This window comes from Mirounga leonina, unplaced genomic scaffold (assembly GCF_011800145.1).
Source record: "Mirounga leonina isolate KUSES-001 unplaced genomic scaffold, KU_Mleo_1.0 Mir_169, whole genome shotgun sequence".
NCBI lineage: Eukaryota > Metazoa > Chordata > Mammalia > Carnivora > Phocidae > Mirounga > Mirounga leonina.
The window spans coordinates 22,964,256-22,982,317 of record NW_023270431.1 but is presented as its reverse complement, the minus strand read 5'-3'; the positions used below and the strand labels follow the sequence as shown (position 1 = coordinate 22,982,317).

The following is an 18,062-nucleotide window of genomic DNA, read 5'->3' as shown; positions in this document are numbered from 1 at the left end:
GAAACCTATAAATGATTATCTCAGCCATGGGCTACATAAAATAAATTAAGTTTTAAAGATCGTAAAAATAAAACCATGTGTCTAAACATATGGCATGTTCATTGGCAGTGTGAATGCTCATCATAAGAGAAATCTCATCCAGTTTGTCAGGAAACGGAATCAAATATTTCCTCCCATGTAAGTCAGAGAGCTCAATAGCAGCCTCCCTAAGGTTCATGGTGAATACACTGGTTGAAATACTTACTATCACTGACAGTACAGAGGTAAAAACCCAAAACCATAAATATGGAGAAATAAAAATTCTAAAATCAATACTTAGAGGAAATTCAAACCTCAAATGGATGCTCTTACCCTACCAGAAAAAAACTGAACCATCCTGGTAATTAGTAGGTCGGATAAAGACTAGAATAAAAATGGTGCCAGGCGTTTAGCCACACAACATCAGTACTTCCTCCCATTAATGTTACTTGAAAGTTTTAAAACCATCTGGTTCTATAGCTAAGTCAACCCCGGAGGGAAGAAAAATGGAGTTTCCCCTGCCATTTCTTAAATGTGTCCACCCTAGAAGTGATATACTATATTTTCCACTTATATATTAATAGCCAGATCAAATCACATGCGATTACTATCTTTCTATATGCATGGAAATAGAGCAAAACTGGAGATTGATGTAAAGCTTGAGTCTATGACTAGACAGGACTTTGGGATTTGTGGAATTATATAAACCCACTTCTTTCCAGAGTCCCTAACTATGCCCTTGACTTACAGGAAAGTAGAGTAGCCTCTTTGGGAAAGTATTCAAACTATGTCCACAATTGTATATAGGCCCAATGGACTTAAAAGGACTTAAAGCAAATTGTGTCTGTTGGTAAGAACCCAAATTGTGATGAGGGATAATGAAAGGGAGGGAAGAAGGCATCTGGCATTTTGGAGTCAGTCTCAACAATCAGGCCTAAGGACTGTAAGCAGATGATGACACCACAAAGAGTTTAGTGACTGTTCCATAATGAGCATGGTTTTCTTCTACCATAAAAATGCTTAAAAAAAAAGAAGTTTCTGGAGTAACATAAATTTCCATGGAGTCAAATGTCACTGTTTCCTATTCTTACATCAATAAGCCTTTAAAGATATTACCTTATGTAACTTCAGAGCAGTCAATGAGCAGGTGCCCTTCCTTATCAAGAATTCAATGACAACTGCTTATCAGGAGGATCCAGAATGCTTTCAAGTATATGAAAACATATGTTAAAATTCCTTGTATCCCATTCTTCTGCAAAATAGAAACCCTTCAAAATAGAAACTTCTTCAAAATAGAAATCTGATTTTTCTTTTCTTTATTTATAGCTCTTTTCAAAATTTCAACTACCAGAATACAATCCTGAGAATAAAACAGATTGTTTTCTAAATGTGAAGATCATAAGACATAGTAGAAGACATTTCCTCATACTGGTATAATGTTTCAGTTACTATTTTTTCTCTTAAAAAAAATAGAAAAATCCTAAAAAAGGCAAGGGAAAATAACCAAATATGCAAATAAGTATTATAATCCTCATAGTGAAATTCTATGTCCAGTCCTCTTTAAAATATAATTTCTTGGGGGAACAGCCCAAATCCTAACCTACTCCAAACAAGTTGTAACATAATCTTTTTTTTTTTTTTTTAAGATTTTATTTATTTATTTGAGAGTGAGAATGAGAGAGAGAGAGAGAGCATGAGAGGGGAAGGGTCAGGTCAGAGGGAGAAGCAGACTCCCTGCCGAGCAGGGAGCCCGATGCGGGACTCGATCCTGGGACTCCAGGATCATGACCTGAGCCGAAGGCAGTCGCTTAACCAACTGAACCACTCAGGCGCCCCAAACAAGTTGTAACATAATCTTATAAATCAAAAACACAGTCAAGTTAATGAGTCTCAAAAGATAAGGAGATTTATAACTCTTAGTCCCTCTCTCAAAAATCGGTGATGTTTTAATGATCTTAAGTTTCCAAATGCAAAAGATAAAATCAACCTGTTTGAAAGTCACAAAAATAAATGTATAAATAAATAAGTAAAAAAAAAAAAAAAAAAGAATGAGGAAGTAAGTGCTAAATTTCTGCAAAGTGTTGCAATTTTTAGGGTTGAATCTGTTTCCTTTCCATAAAATTGAAGTGATGCCAGCAGAATTAAAATGATCTGTCCCATGCAATCATAAATAGCATGATAAATATGCTAGTCATTCTGGTTTTTTTCTCTTAAAGACTTAATGTTTCAGAAAACAATTAGGAACTGAAGCTAAACAATCATGTCTCAAAAAGAAAGGAATAGAGAGAGAAAGAGTACACAAGCACAAGACTCTTAAGTGGATTAGTTTATGTCTCTCAAGAAGCTTATTTTGATTTATACATTATGCTGAAATGTGTATATTTGTTCTCTGTACAGTGATGCTACCATCATCAAAAATCTCTATCACAGTCTTTAAAATTATGTCTTTTAAAAATATGATAGAATTTCATGATGGTGCTTTTGCAGAAAAGAGTTAAAGATTGAACAAAAAAAAAAATATATGGATTAAGATAAAGGAGTGACAGTTCCAGTTTGAGACTATTCCTTGTTGTTTTTTAGGAATTGTACTAAAAGTTTCTTATTACAGGTCATTATAGCAAGTTATTTTCTCTGTGTTCTAACTGGAACAAATAGACTTAAATTAAAGCTTATGGGATTTCAGTTAGATATCTGGAAGGATCTGCTGACAGAGGGGTCTGTTAAGCCTTGAATATATATAAGCTTGGAAAATCTTTTTATCTGCTAGCCTTTAAAAGGAGTGTAGGATGGTTTTTCCAGCTTAGTTTGCCTAAAGACAAAGACAGACAAGCTGACATTTCTGAAAACTTTTCCAGCACTAATTTTCTCTGATGTGGTGATTATGTAATTAGGTCCTCGCCATAAATATTTCCTCTATTGCTTTTCCTCTATTCTCAGCCATCACCACCATTCCTCACCATCTCTATAAATTCTTTTTTTTTTCCAAAAACAATTTCAGTGTAGAAAAGATAACAAAATTCAATTATTTCGAATAAGTGAATCTATTATACAGGGATATATATATATATTTTCTGATGAAGGAAATTAATAAGACTTTATCTGACTATCACTATTTAGGGATACATATGCTATATGCACATATAACAAGTGGTTAAAGTAACTGAAAAGCCTCACTCATTTTCTCTAACTCTAGATTTATTTTATTATTATACCCCACTTGGCCATCCTATTCATAATTTTCAAATAATATATGTATGAATTGGAGATTTAGCTTTGCACTTCACAGTAACTGATTTCCAGAGGCACCTGAGTGATTTTGTATACAAACGAAGTTGCTGCCTGTGTATTTCACTTGAGAAGTATTTTGGAAAATCTTTTATAATGCTGAGTTGAGTTGGGCCTATTTAATTTGGTTTGGTCTCAGCTTTCATGAATTTTCTATTTGAGTCTGTGATTTTCAAAGCCCTTCTAGGATTTTTGTAACCTTCCCATCAACCTTGGAAAGGAATCTTGTTTGCTAAAGCTTTGTAAATTACTTTATTTCACACTCAGAGTGCTAAAGATCTTTACCAGGCAGTAAGACCAAACTTAGAGTCATTCAGACTACATTCAACTATTATTTTGAATAAATATTATTTATTCAACAATTCAACTATTATTTTGTATGTGATCAATTGCTAAGTGTAAACCATCTTTTCCAGAGAGGTGTTAGGTGAGCAATTGCAGTGTGGTTTGTGGTGGGAAGTTCTATTATTTCAAATATCCTATGTAATCCTTTACTATGACCAACTTATTCCTGATCTAGGTAAATAAATCTATTCCACAAATTTCTGCCTATAATCTAGAAATTCATGGTGAGTGTCTTCTTATGGGTCTGAAGTTTTATACAGACATGTGTCATATTTTAATTCATATTCTTCTATCCCTTATACTCCTAGTGAAATTATTATGACCTCAGTTGATATGCTTTGCTCTCCCTTTCATAAAACCACAACTAATCTTTTTGAGTACTTCCTATCTAACAAAACTCTGGTCAATCAAATAGGTTTCATTTTGTCATTATTTCAATTCAGTGAGCTTCATTTACAGTTGTTCTGGACATAACATATCTGCCCTGAGTATTCCCAGACTGAAACCTATATTTACTTTTAATTCAGTTTTGAGCTCCAATTTTTGGTGCCATTGTCATAATTCTAAACCTGGATACTAGTCTTTGGTGCGTTCTTTACATTGTTAAAAAACAAAAATTCAACTGAGTAAATTTGAAGATCTAATTGGCTTTAATAAGCCATTCATGTATCAGGTACCATCCCATCTAGCAAGTGGAGGAGAGTTCTGAGGAGTAGTACAAAATGGAAGGTTTTTATAGGAAGCAGGGCAGGGCAAGAAGTTTTTAACAAAAGAAAAGAGAGTATTGTTTCAAGCAAGGTTACTTTCCTTAGGAGGAAGTGCGGGGATCTTATTAGATGCATTTCCCCACCTTCCGTTGGGGAATGAAAAGGGCCCTGTGACACATTCCCCCCTTGGTGCTGATCAGAAAAATTCCAGATTAATTGGCTTAAAATTCCACTTCTGGAGAGGTTGAAACAGCGATCAAGTCTCAGTTTGCTATCCTGGGGCCAAGTGATTCCACTTCAAGCCTGTGGTGTTCTTTTTAACAACATTTAAGTTCATGCAACTTGTCTGTCATTGTAATGCAATCATTTTCAAATTGTGATCCAAGTAAATCACAAAGCAGGGATGTTCCTGCAGGTCTATATGGTCCCCAGGCAAAAGGGGACAAGGAAGAATGCTGCAACCCTTTCTCCTCCCTCTGCAAATCATGTATGTTGTCATCAAATACGGCTCTTCAGTCCAGAATGTTAGTCCTGGGACCATGGGGGAAAGCCTAGGAAGAGAAAAGCCAAAGGTACTGAATCTGCCATAACATGTCTCTGCGACTTCTCGTGCCACAATCTTCAATTAGTATTTCAACAACCAGCATGTAAATATACAGAGGGAAAATGTAGATCGGGGCTTGATGCACAGCAAAAAAAAGGTAATTATGGTAGAAAACAGAGGAGGCTGCTAAAGGTAAATCTTTCCCAAAGCCACTCCCCTGAGCCTCACCCAAGTCATCCAGGCATGAATGAAGTCTGCTCTAACATAGCCTCAGCTGTACTATGTGGGCTTCGACATTCCTCAGGACATCGTAAGAAGCTTGGCTCACTTAATCTCAATTTCTAATTTGTTAAAATCATTAATTTTAAAAAAATGTATATTAAACACATTCTGTGAATGTTAAAATTTTTAAAAAATTAATTATTGAATGGCTGGTAAAAATCCAAAACATATTTTATAGTGGATTTTTTATCTCTTCGTTTGATCATGTACTTTCTAATGTTTTCAGTTATCTTAAACAAGTTGCATCCCTACAGACACTATTAAGAAACAGAAATGCTTTCCCCATTCCTATTCAATATGAAAATGTCTTTGACTTTTGTCCAGTATGAGAAAGACTAGAATATACTAGAATATACAGGGATATATCTGATATCTAAGGGAAAAGTTATGAATTTAATTACTTGATGGAGCTGATAAGCAGGTATGTATCCATCTTAGGTCAATCATTTTGATTCAGGCTGTGATTGAAATAAAGGTATTACAACTCTAACGTGACATTGCTGAACTTGGCCAACTCAGAGAACCTGTCCCTCTCCCTCTTCTCTCCTCCTCCTCCTTTTTTTTTTTCTTTTTTAACAGCCCTTTGAAAATATAAAGATGAGGGTGCCTGGGTGGCTCAGTCGTTAAGTGGCTGCCTTCGGCTCAGGTCATGATCCCGGGGTCCTGGGATCAAGTCCCACATTGAGCTTCCTGTTCAGCGGGAAGCCTGCTTCTCCCTCTCCCTCTCCCTCTCTTACTCCGCCTGCTTGTGTTCCCTCTCTCACTGTGTCTCTCTCTCTGTCAAATAAATAAATAAAAATCTTAAAAAAAAAAAAAAGAAAATATAAAGATGATTCTCAGCTTGCTAGCCCCACAAAAACAAGCCACAGGCCCCATCTGTCCTGCCAGGATCAGCTGGAGTTTTCTGACCCCTAATTAGATAGACCGTGATTGTTTCCATTCAGTTTTCCTTCCTCCATAGAGAGCTCCCTGATACTGAAATGGAGAGGCTGGTACTCTCAATTGTTATCATGGATCAGCACCAAGGGGGGAATGTGTCACAGGGCCCTTTTCTCATATTTTGGGTGAGCAGGGAAATATTTTCAATGTTTATAACCCATTACTATGTCCAGAGAAATTCAATCAAACTGTTCCTTTATCAGTTACCACATGAACACTCTCATGTTACTTATCTGTTAATTAAGAATTCTACAAAAGATTTGTGTTAATTTGACCATTCGCTACAGAGTTTATGTAGACTGTATTCACAGACAAGATGACTGTAAAATATATTGGTTTCTTTCTTTCTTTTTTAAGATTTTATTTATTTGTGAGAGAGACAATGAGAGACAGAGAGCATGAGAGGGAGGAGGGTCAGAGGGAGAAGCAGACTCCCTGCTGAGCAGGGAGCCTGATGTGGGACTCGATCCAGGGACTCCAGGATCATGACCCGAGCCGAAGGCAGTCGCTTAACCAACTGAGCCACCCAGGCGCCCAAATATATTGGTTTCTAATATTTGATCCTTTACTTAGCACAGTGTAAGCTACTGGGAATATTAGGATAAATATAACCTAGTTTCTGCTTTTAAAGAGTTCACAGACTAGTAGAAAGGATAGACAGGTAATAATTAAAATATTTAAGCTAAAGAATTTGAAATTTAAGCAGGACTTGGATGCATTTCCAAGTGGCCAGGTACATGAAGAAGAAATGTATACTTATCTAGGCCCCAGAAAAGAGACATGTCCTGGAGAGAGATGTTTGAGAGTTATCAGTGCATATGAGAGCTAAACATTTGTCCATACACAGGACCCTTCAAGGAGAGAGCATAGAGAGAAGAGTGGCTGCAGGGACAACAGGACTAGCAGTACCTGGAAAACAAGGAAGTGGTGCATAGGAAGTCTATGCAAGAAAAGATTGCAAAAAAAGTCATGGTCAGCAAGTTCAAAGGCTTCAAGGAGCTCAAATAAGATAAGGCTGGAAAGTGGCAATAGAATTTGCAGGTCCGGAGCCATCTTAGTGAGAAGACCCTGGGGAATGATGAGTGCTAACTGTGAGGCATTGCATTAAGATAGTGATTCTCACATGAAAATCAACTATGGAGCATTTTTTCAAAATTGAAGTACATTGTTCCCAAAGGAAATGCAATATGGTAGAAAAAATGTGTTTTAAAATAAGATTTCTGTTGTTCTGCTACCTGCCTTTCTCGGGTTAAAAATTAATGGAAAGTGGAGAACTTGAGATAGCAAGTGCATCTTATTTTTTTGTTTGTTTTTAAGTAGGCTCCATGTCCAGGGTGGAGCCCAACACAGGGCTTGAATCCACGACCTTGAGATCAAGAGTAGTATGATCACCAAGCCACCCAGGTACCCAGAGTGTATCTTATTTTGGGGGCACCATGACTTCGTTAGAAAGAAAAGAGATAAAACCATAATGAAAGGGGAAGATGGGATTTAGGAAGAGCTTGCTTTGTTGTTGTTTAGGATGAGAAAGACTAGAGAATGTTAAGACCAAAAGCTACTAAAAGGACAGAAGCTGAAGATAAATGATAGAGAAAAGAACGCTGGGTTTTGCCCTGTCCCTAAGGCAATGACAAGTAATAGGATCCAGAGTAAAGGCAGAAGGGCATATTAAAAGGTTTCCATATTTCATATTTCATATTAAAAGAAGACAGTTTGTTAAGCAAGCAAATTTGTACAAAAAAACTTTTACACAGCTTCAGTACTAATTTCCTCCACCCTAAGTTATATCTGTATTTGAGGAAAGGAAATAAAAGGAAAGGATGGAGGTGTCATCAGCTAAACCCCAAGACCTGAACCTTTACTGCCCACCTGCTTGTACTCACCAACCTTTGTCCCACATTTTTCCTTAAGTTCTTCTTTCCAGCTTATCTTTTAACTCTAGCAAATGGAGAACAAAACCGCCTCTCTAGCAATAGGGACTGCCCTGACAAGACCTCTAGCCAACCCAGACTACCCAGACCACCCAGACCAGTTTGAGCTTAACCCCTGGCTCACACCTTCCCTGCTCAGGTAGACCATGGAGTGACCTCTAGAATGACTAACAACTACCTTTACCTCATCATAATACCAGAATTTCCACCCAACGAGGAGCACAAGCCTCATTTACATAACATAAAATGTGTGCATAGGCATGTTTCCTTAAGACACATGCTAGCAACCTTATGCCCACCTCTGTGTCCCATGACCAGGCTTCCCTGTCTAAATATTTATCCTAACCCTAAAGAAAAGGAACCCATCCACCCTTGCTTGGGAAGTCACGGCTTTGGAAGCCATTCCCTGTGATCTTATTTGCTGCAAATTAAGTTTTCTTTGTACGACAATTCACCTGGTGCAGTTTCTGTGCTTCACCAAGGAACAAATTCACATTAGTTTGGTTACAAAGGGGACAAAAAGCTGATTATAGGATGGTCTGTATAATGGATTTCTACTCATTATTTCTCTTTGGATTTCAGTATTTTAAGATCATAAGGGGAAAGAGGCGTTACTGGTTTTATTTGGAAGATGATGCATAGGAGAAGCAGAGATGAAGTTCACAGTCTGGATACCAATAATGAAATTAACAGGAACAGCTCATATGCATAATCTAAGTATTTCATTAACTAAATGAAAGCAAAGTTGTTAGTCCTAATGCAACAGGCTTGGTGACAAGTATGGCACTCTGGAGTACCACTGAGGATATGTAAACAGAAAGACGCTGACCGATGCTTTCTAACCAAAGGAAATATTTAAGACAAAGTTTTTTTGTTTTGTTTTGTTTGTTTTGTAGTTAATCTGAGAGATACCAGAAAATTTATGGAAGAGCTAAAATGGCAAGCGTTATAATTTAATGATTTTCCCATGAATGCTTATTTTTTATCCTGGAAGGGGAAAGCTCTGTTGATATTTCAAGATCTAGCATATATTTGAAATATGTAGATTTTGCCTATAAAGTGTTAATTCACTGGAGAAAATAAGATCTCTGTCTTTGTGTCACCTACAGGTCTGTTCATGGAGAAAATAAACCACCAATAGAATTATCAAGAATGCACAAGTGCCATCTAGAGGCTGGTCAAGCACCTTATAGGTATATGACCCTTAAAATTCACATGGGGTGGGGTTATTGGGAAAAACACAAGAAGGGACTCTAGAACTGATACAGATCATATAAAATATGTGATTGTTCAAAGCTCCCCCACTGCAGACTACTTCAAGGGAGAGATGCTACTTGAGTTCTACTTACTTTAAAACATTAACTCATGTTTTCAGCCAAGTGGCAGCACTGAATCGACTTGTGATTATGGGCATTAAACATTCTGTGTGCCATTTAAGCACCTTCAGCATCAATTTTGCAGCTGGCAAACTATTGCTATTTATGTTTTCAGCACATTTGAAATAATCTGGAAGTTATTTTACTTCCATTACACATTAAGAAAAGAACCAAATGTAAAATCATTACTTTGCCAATTTACTGTGAAACCCAAAGGAAATCTCTCAAATGTATCATTTATTGAATGTAAAAGTAGAAAAAAAAAAAAAAACAGTTTTTGAAACTAGTCAACAACATTTTGGTCAGGTAGATTTATCAAAAGTATATTAAGGATTTTGAGACTTTTTCCATTTATATTGCCATAAAAATAGCACAAAACAGCTGATTAAAAATCTCCTATATGTCAAGTATTATTAGTAACATTATATTCCTTTTATTTTTTTTTTTAAAGATTTTATTTATTTGACAGAGACAGAGATAGCGAGAACAGGAACACAAGCAGGGGGAGTGGGAGAGGGAGAATCAGGCTCCCCGCCGAGCAGGGAACCCCCATGCAGGGCTTGATCCCAGAACCCTGGGATCATGACCTGAGCCGAAGGCAGACGCTCAACGACTGAGCCACCCAAGTGCCCTATATTCCTTTTAATACTAAAAACCCAGCAGTGCAGCATGATCTTTATTTTACACATAAGGAAGCTAAGGCTGCACTTCATGAAATCACATGACTACCTAATTAGTGATAGCGAAAATTCCAATACAGGTACCTCAGAATTCAAAGCCAATGCTCTTACATTCTCAAGTGAGAATATATATATTTAAAACTCTGGAGATAATAGATATCTATATACACGACAGAATAAGATTAGAGCTTAGATTCCTTAAATTCCTCAACTTTCTTACCTCTTAGTATGTGAGATGTGGCAAGGTACCTGTGAAGCATCTTGTGCTCTGATTATCAGTATATTCTAAGCTGCTTAGACCGCTCATCAGAGCACTACAAATCAGTTCTCACTCCTCCACCTCGCCTGAGTTTTTGTTTCACCTTTTATGCTTGGGCTCAGCATCTTTGGAGGAATATTTAGAACCATAAAGGTTTGACCCACTGTACATTTTCCTATTAAGTATCATCCCGATCCTGAATATTACTTGTCATCCTTTTATGCCCCTGTTTAAAATTCTCCCAGGCCCCAAAATACTGTTGAAGACAAATTTTCACTCGAAGCCTCCCACTGTATACCTCTTCACCTTATATTGGCTCCTTCACTGATCATGTATTCTGAGCTCCAGCTTTTACCTTTCCTATTTCAGTAACTCACTCTATATATCTATAGATAGACACCCAAATCTGTGTCCTTATCTGCATAAGTGTCTTCCTTCTTTGCACTGATAGACAAACTGACCTAACGCCCCTGACTCAATTTACTTGTCCTCAACTGCTGAAGCAACTTGCTGTTATATTTTCCCCCTTCAGAGATTCAGTCTTTTCCTCTTCACTGAATTCTTCTACCTCCCTTCACTCTTTACCTACTCCTTACCTTCTTAATAATGTGAACTTTTTATTCTCACAATTTTACTAGAATTGTTCTCTTGGAGGCCCTTAAAAGATAATCTTACCAAATCTACTCGAAGTTTTTCTCCTTTCATTTCTTCAACATTGTTAGTATGTCTGATCCTACTGACTTCCTTTTACATCTTGAAATTACTTCTTTTCCTTGGTTTCTCTGATCTTAAACAGGCTTCTGGCTTTCCTCTAGCCTACTGAGGCAAAAACTATTTAGATTATTCAAGAAAAGTGTGGGCACCTTGCGCTGTTGTTTCAAGAAAAGTAGGTATCTTCTGGGCAACTTTGAGACCAGCAGCTCCCTGCTTCTCTTCCTGAGCACTACTCCCCCCTTAAGAGGGTGAGAGAGTCTCTTTACCCCCTTTCTCAAGGCCTAACGCCTTTGTTCTTCTGCCAACTAACCTTCTCAGGTCCTTCCCATTTACTTGAAGACTTCAGAATGAGGGCAACACAATGAGTGAGAGTCTGAGAATTTTTTTTTTTTTATTGAAGTACAAGGGACATAAAATGTTATATGAGTTTCAGATGTACAACATGTTGATTTGACAATTTCATACATTATTCAATGTTCATCATGGTAAGTGTAGTCTGAGAAATCTTTTTAAAGATTTAGCTATTAGAGAGAGAGAGAGAGAGCTGGGGGAGGGGCAGAGGGCAAGAGAGAATCCCAGGCAGACTCCCTGCTGAGCACAGACCCTGATGCAGAGCTCCATCCCACCACCCTGAGATCATGACCTGATCCGAAACCATCTGATGCTCAAGGGACTGAGGCATCCAGGTGCCCCTAGTCTGAGAATTTAAGGGTGGCTTCCTAAATTAGTTTTGCTTCTCTTCTAAAACAGCTAGAATCAACTAGATTATATACGAGAAAAAATTTTATTGATTTGAGTTCGTCTTCTTTGTCTTATTAAACAATTTATTGAAGATTGTAATAAGCAGGGGAATTTCAAACAGTAAGGATTCTGAATAATCTACAAACTTTGAATTGAATTATTTGAATCTTTGAGTTAGTCATTCAGTCATAATTGATTTTGTTAATAATTATATAGTCAGTAAAAAAATGTATCTAAATATCATAAAGCAATCTGAAGCATGCTAGTCATTTAATGTCAAGTGAAACAAGTATTAAAAATGTATCATTATAGATATATAAAATAAGCCTAAAGACACAAAAAATACTTTAAAAAATTTACTGAAGTGTTAGCAAAAGTTAGGTTCTAGTGCTATGGTTTTGTTTAGTATTCACGTATGGGTTTTTAAAGGAAAGATTGGTTTTATTTTTTTAATTTTATTTTTAAGTAATCTCTACACCCAACATGGGGCTTGAACTCACAACCCCAAAATCAAGAGTTGTATGCTCTACTGACTGAGCCAGCCAGGCATCCCAGAAAGCTTGGCTTTAAAACACAAACAAATCTCAAATGAAATCTCCCATCAGGTAACTTGCTTCCAGCTGGATAACTTAGATGCTCCTTCTCCATGGCTCCTGATGCTATGCATGTGTCACTTATTTTATTCCACAAGCTAAACTAAGAAGGAATTTTGAACACATATTAGGGCTATTCCCATGCTCTTTCTCCTTTAGGAAACAAGGCACATGTTGAATTATTTTTTTAACCCATCCACACCAATTTCATGAGCTTTTTTGGAATATACTTTGTGAAGTTTCATAAATAAGTAGCCAACTAATGAGATTTTTCTAATGCTTAATGAATCAAACAAGAAAATACCATTAATATGTAATAAAGTATAACTTAACAAAGTTTGCCTTTTTCTTTTTTGCAGCCAGAAATGCATGCTAAAATATTTATCTTTTTAAAGAGCAGCATTTAAGTACCCAAAAAATCACCAAATAATCTCTGCACAAGTGAAAATAAGTTGCAAGTACTGCATGTGAAAGAAATTCATCTTCTAGACAAGAAGCCCACCATCACCACTGAAATAACATGATAAATATATGATAAACAGCAATGACAGATGCAGGTACTTTCTAAAATAATACAAAATGAGGATTTCAGGGACACATAATTTAAATTGCATCCCAGGGGTATATTTTCATCTTCTTATCAAAGAATTTACATTCATAACCTGTCACACACAATTACAATAAAGAGAGGTTTGTGATGTGTTTGTGTTTCTTTCTTTCTTTCTTTCTTTTTTTTAACAAGAAAGCATACAATGATAACTTTGGAGTGCTGACTATAGTAAACAAATAATTTGAAATGTTTCCCCTGTCATGCTAGCAAAGTAAATAATCCAATTTGCAAATTCCAGAGGTTTTGGGGATTACAGTGGTGCTAATGTTTTAGACCATAGGTCCCTGTTGGCTCATACCTTTTCAAATCAGTATTTTCATAGTCACTACCCCTACTTCTCCCTTCCCACAAAAATATTTGCACACATTGAAACAATGAGATTCCTGGCATACCCATAGGCCTTCATAATCTCTCCCTTTTGTTCTGCTTCTGTTCTCCAGCAGAATGAGAGAAAGGGATTTTTTTTTCCTTCCATCTTCATTTTAGTATAGCTTTTTAAAACTGAATGTTATTTACATTTCCTTTGAAATTGCTTTTTCAATTCATCACATTGCTGTGTGATTTCCTTTTAAGTTTGCATGCAGCTTAACATGGTTTACAAATATTCTGTGGGCAGAGTGGATGTAATATTGTCCAAACTTGATCCTTCATCTTTAATTATAACTCATGTATTGACTTATTTAATTAAACCCTCCCAAGTAGATCACATTGTTCATAATCCTCTAGAGCTGCACTGTCCAATATGGTAGCCACTAGCCATGTGTAGCTATTTATATTTAAAGTAATTGCAATTAAATATAATTTAAAATTTAGCTGCTCAGTCACACTCACTATACTTCAAAAGCTCAATCACCATATGTAGCTAGTGGCTATCATATTGGACAGCACAGATATTGGAGAACTTTTCCACCATCTCATAAAGTTTTATTAGACACTATTACTTTAAAGGAAGTCTCATAAATTGAGGAACTACAAATCTGGCCTTCTTGAAGTGTAATAAGTCGGAGGTTTTGGGTTCCTTACTTAATGTATTAAACGCAAAATATACCAGATAGAATGTGTTGATTAATATGTAAGTGGAAGATAAAACTGACACGTTAAAATTTATCCAATACACATTACACAAAAGGGAAAACAAAACATCCAAGCTATGGTGTACCTACATTCCCTGCTCCTGATTAAAACTCTGACTCTTGTAAGTAATCCTCGATACTACTGAGGCTCATTCAAGCCTAACTTTATTACACACCCACTATAAACAAGTTGATGAATCTGCACATTTTGTAGCATAGGAAAACAAAAAAATCAAGAAAACGTCCTCCATTCTAGTGGGGAAGATAGTCATGCACTTAAATAAATATAGTTCAAGGAGGGGCATAGTCAGACTATGGGTCTTAGAACTTACGCAATTTGGAAAACACTTTAAAAAGACAAGAACCACCACCCCCCCAATTGCAAATATATAAAATTATGATCATGTGAACACATTGCCAAGGCCACTCCCAGAATTTTGGAAGAACCTTGTGCAAATAAGCGTTCCTGAGTTTGAGCTTCATTAATTTAATGTAAAGACTCTTCTGAGTGCGAAACAGAACATAACAAAGGGCTATGCACAGACAGTAGGACAGAGTAAGAGTAACTGAAAGTGATGTGGGAAACAAAGACAAAAGAAAAATTAAATTTCCTTACTACTTACAGCCCATTGACAAGTCCTTGAAACAGACAGAGTAACATTCCTCTAGGAACTCAGATGCCTCGATGCTAATACTTTGCTCAGGCCAAGAGGCAATCTTAGCCTGACTCCTAGGATTCCATGAGTCTACTTTAACATATAAACATTCCTTTGGAAACTTCTTTTATCTCTATCCGCCCCCCAAGATATATGTTAGCAATCATCCTCCAGCATATAACCCACCAATATACATCTGAAGGGTCTCATGACTGAACGTTTACTAAACAGTAATAAATGACCTCTTCTTAACAATAGCTGGCCCCCTCAGGATCCTAGAAACCTTGTTTTCAAAATACCTTGGGCTGTCCCTAACCCCTTCCCAACTTGGAAGTATATAATCAGCCACTCTTCATGACCCAAGTGCAGCTCCTTCTGCCCACAGGTCCTGTCCCCATACTTTAATAAAACCACCTTTTTGCACCAAAGATGTCTCAAGAATTCTTTCTTGGCCATGGACTCCAAACCCCAATATCTTTCCTACATCAAAAGGACTGGAGATGGCATATTCACAGAAAAAGGACTGAAAAAAAAAATTAGTATTGCTAAAATGATAGCACTCTCAGCGTAAGAAATATGTGAGGGCAGAAAGGGTTGGTTCCGTATTTTACTTTGTAATTTCTCACAACTTTTACATTCTCATATTTACATTGAAAATACATTCTTGTGTTTAAATATAGAGTCTGCCCAATTTTTTTAACACACACACACATACATACACACAAAGAAAGATAATACCTGAAGTAGGCACTGAAGACTGGCTTGATGAGAAAAGATGGGTGAGTGTAAGTTCAGGAGGCTGTAACAAAATACTGCAGACTGAGGAGGCTTCAACAGCAGACATTTGTTTCTCACAGTTCTGAAGGCTTAGAAGTCTGAAGTCAGGATGCTACCATGGTGTGGTTCTAAAGAGGGTCCTCTTCCTGGCTTGCAGACAGCTGCCTTCTTGTTGTAGCATCCTCAAAAGGTGGGGGAGGGAACAAGATTGGAGGAGAGATCTGGTATCTATTTATAAGGACATTAATTCCATCATGAGGACTCTACCCTCATGACTTCCTCTAAACCTAATTACCTCCCCAACCCCCCATTTCCTAATATCATCACACTGGGGCTTCAATATAAATTACTGGGGGGACATTAAACATTCAGTCCACATCAGAGAAGGTCAGTCCTGAAGGAGAGGACAGAATTTGCAAGGATACGAAGTGAAAGATGAAGAGAATGTTGTAAGGTAGTGCTGTTTTCATGCCTCCCTCGTTCCAAATCACAAAATTTTCCACGTGGTGTAATATAACCCTCATCCACAATCTCATCTTGACATCCTTAGGGGAAAGGAAGTGGTAAATGTCCAAAATATCCTGGAACTTAAAATATAATATGATAATTAAATCAGCTATATAAAATGGAAAACACAGGTCATCAGGTCATCAAATTAGAAACAAATTTAAAAAAAAAGATATATATTTTTATACATATATTCTTCTTTAGTCCCTGTGTCAACCTGGGCCCCTTTTGGGTATTTGTATTCTTTTGGGGGGGAAGGGTGGAGGGGACATGAGGTAAAGAAATACAATGAAAAATACTAGAAGTTCCAAAATTTGGCTAAATGGATATTTTGAATAAAGGTATTATAAATCTTTTCTCTGGATATTTTTTGTTAAATTTTCAGGACTCTTTATGTATACCATGAGAGTTCCTTATTTTTCTTTGGATATCTTTGTTTTATAATTTGACTTGTTCCTAGAATTTAGAACTGAAATAGCTATTATAAACCAAAACTGTATTCCAGCTTCACAGGTCTTCTAGAGTTCCTGATGGAAAAGTCTAGCAAAAGATAGACCAGTATGCCTCTGTAACCATAGGAACTGCCTTCCTGAGTCTTGTAATTCAAGGTTTAACTCAACAACTTCAATTATTTTCTCTTGTGGAATACTGATAGTCCACAAGCAGGATCAAGATTTCAACTATTAAAAATCGTTCTACCAACATTTGTGAAGCACTTACTTTATGCAAGACACTCTCCTACAATAAGAATAGAAAATAATAAAACATACTCCTGTTCTCCAAAAAGGAGGGAAAAAGACTAAATGGGCAATTATAGGATAGAGTGAGAAATTATGTGATAGACGTTAGCCTCTGTTTTCCTACAACAAGGTGTACTAGTGAGCTTCACAGGTCAATGAAATAAGTAAACCCAGGAAAAGAAATATTAATGGTAAATTATAATTAATACAAGATGTTGACCACATTTTTTCTTGAGTATTAATTCTGGCAATCATAATTTTACATATTTATTGTAAATCCATATTTTTGTAAGAAATCATTCCTAGTTCATAAAATAGAATTGTCTTGACAAATTTAAAGAACGTGCCACTCCACCAAGACCATTAATATCTTGAATTGCTCCCACCAAAAATAGAATTGCCAAATGCTTTTCATGACTGACAGGCTTTCCACAAAATTTATATGGAACCCAAGTAGTGTATGTTTTGGCTTTAGGCTCAGCCCCTTCCCCTTTTTTCTTTTTTTAAAAGATTTTATTTATTTGAGAGAGAGAAAGCAAGAGAGAGAGAGAGCACAAGTGGGGAGAAGAGGCAGAGGGAGAGGAAGAAGCAGGCTCCCCATTGAGTGGGGAGCCCAACGCAGGGCACCCAGCGTGGGGCTCAATCCCTGGACCCTGGGATCATGACCTGAGGTGAAGATAGACACTTAACAGACTGAGCCATCCAGGTGATCCCCCTTCCACCTTTTCCATTAGAAGTCCAGTTTTACCAAAAATTATAATTCTTGTCATTTTATTGAAAACATTGTGGTAAAGGAGAAGCACCACATTACATGGATCACGGTATTTCACTAGGAAAAAAATATTTAAGTATGAATCTTCTCCCAAAATACTTGTCTTAATTACCAATCACTGGTCTCCCTTTTCTTCTCACCTGCCATGTAGCAGAGCATAGCTCAACCTTACTCATCTCTTTTCTTCCTCCTTTTCCACTCAAAGTATCTCCTTCATCCTAAAATATAGGACACAGACCATAGGATGGTAACTTATCAACCTTAGAGAGAGCTTATTAAATATCTTTTCAAATATCATCTGCTAGGATGGTAACTTCTCCTTATACCATTATACAAAGATAAAGCCTAATTTAATTAAGCCCTCTAAATACATGTCTATATAGCCCTATAACTCTACATTATTAGAAGAAAGGAATAATAATAATAGCTAATGTTTAATGAATATTTACTATGTGCCAGGCACGGATCTAATAGTTTTATATATAAGTAATATCATTTAGCCCTCAAACTAAT

At 36.7% G+C, this 18,062-nt stretch overlaps 1 long non-coding RNA gene across 2 annotated transcripts in view; it reads right to left on the bottom strand.

Annotated features, from left to right (window-relative positions):
- LOC118017398 overlaps positions 1-18,062 on the bottom strand; it is a 230,794-nt gene that overhangs the window by 6,331 nt on the left and 206,401 nt on the right. The window contains exons 7-8 of one of the 2 annotated variants that reach the window (XR_004681140.1): positions 17,690-17,767; positions 15,492-17,606 (exon numbers count right to left, since the gene is read on the bottom strand). This is a non-coding gene — a long non-coding RNA (uncharacterized LOC118017398). The remainder of the gene's footprint in view (positions 1-15,491; positions 17,607-17,689; positions 17,768-18,062) is intronic. The other variant, XR_004681139.1, reaches the window with a different exon arrangement.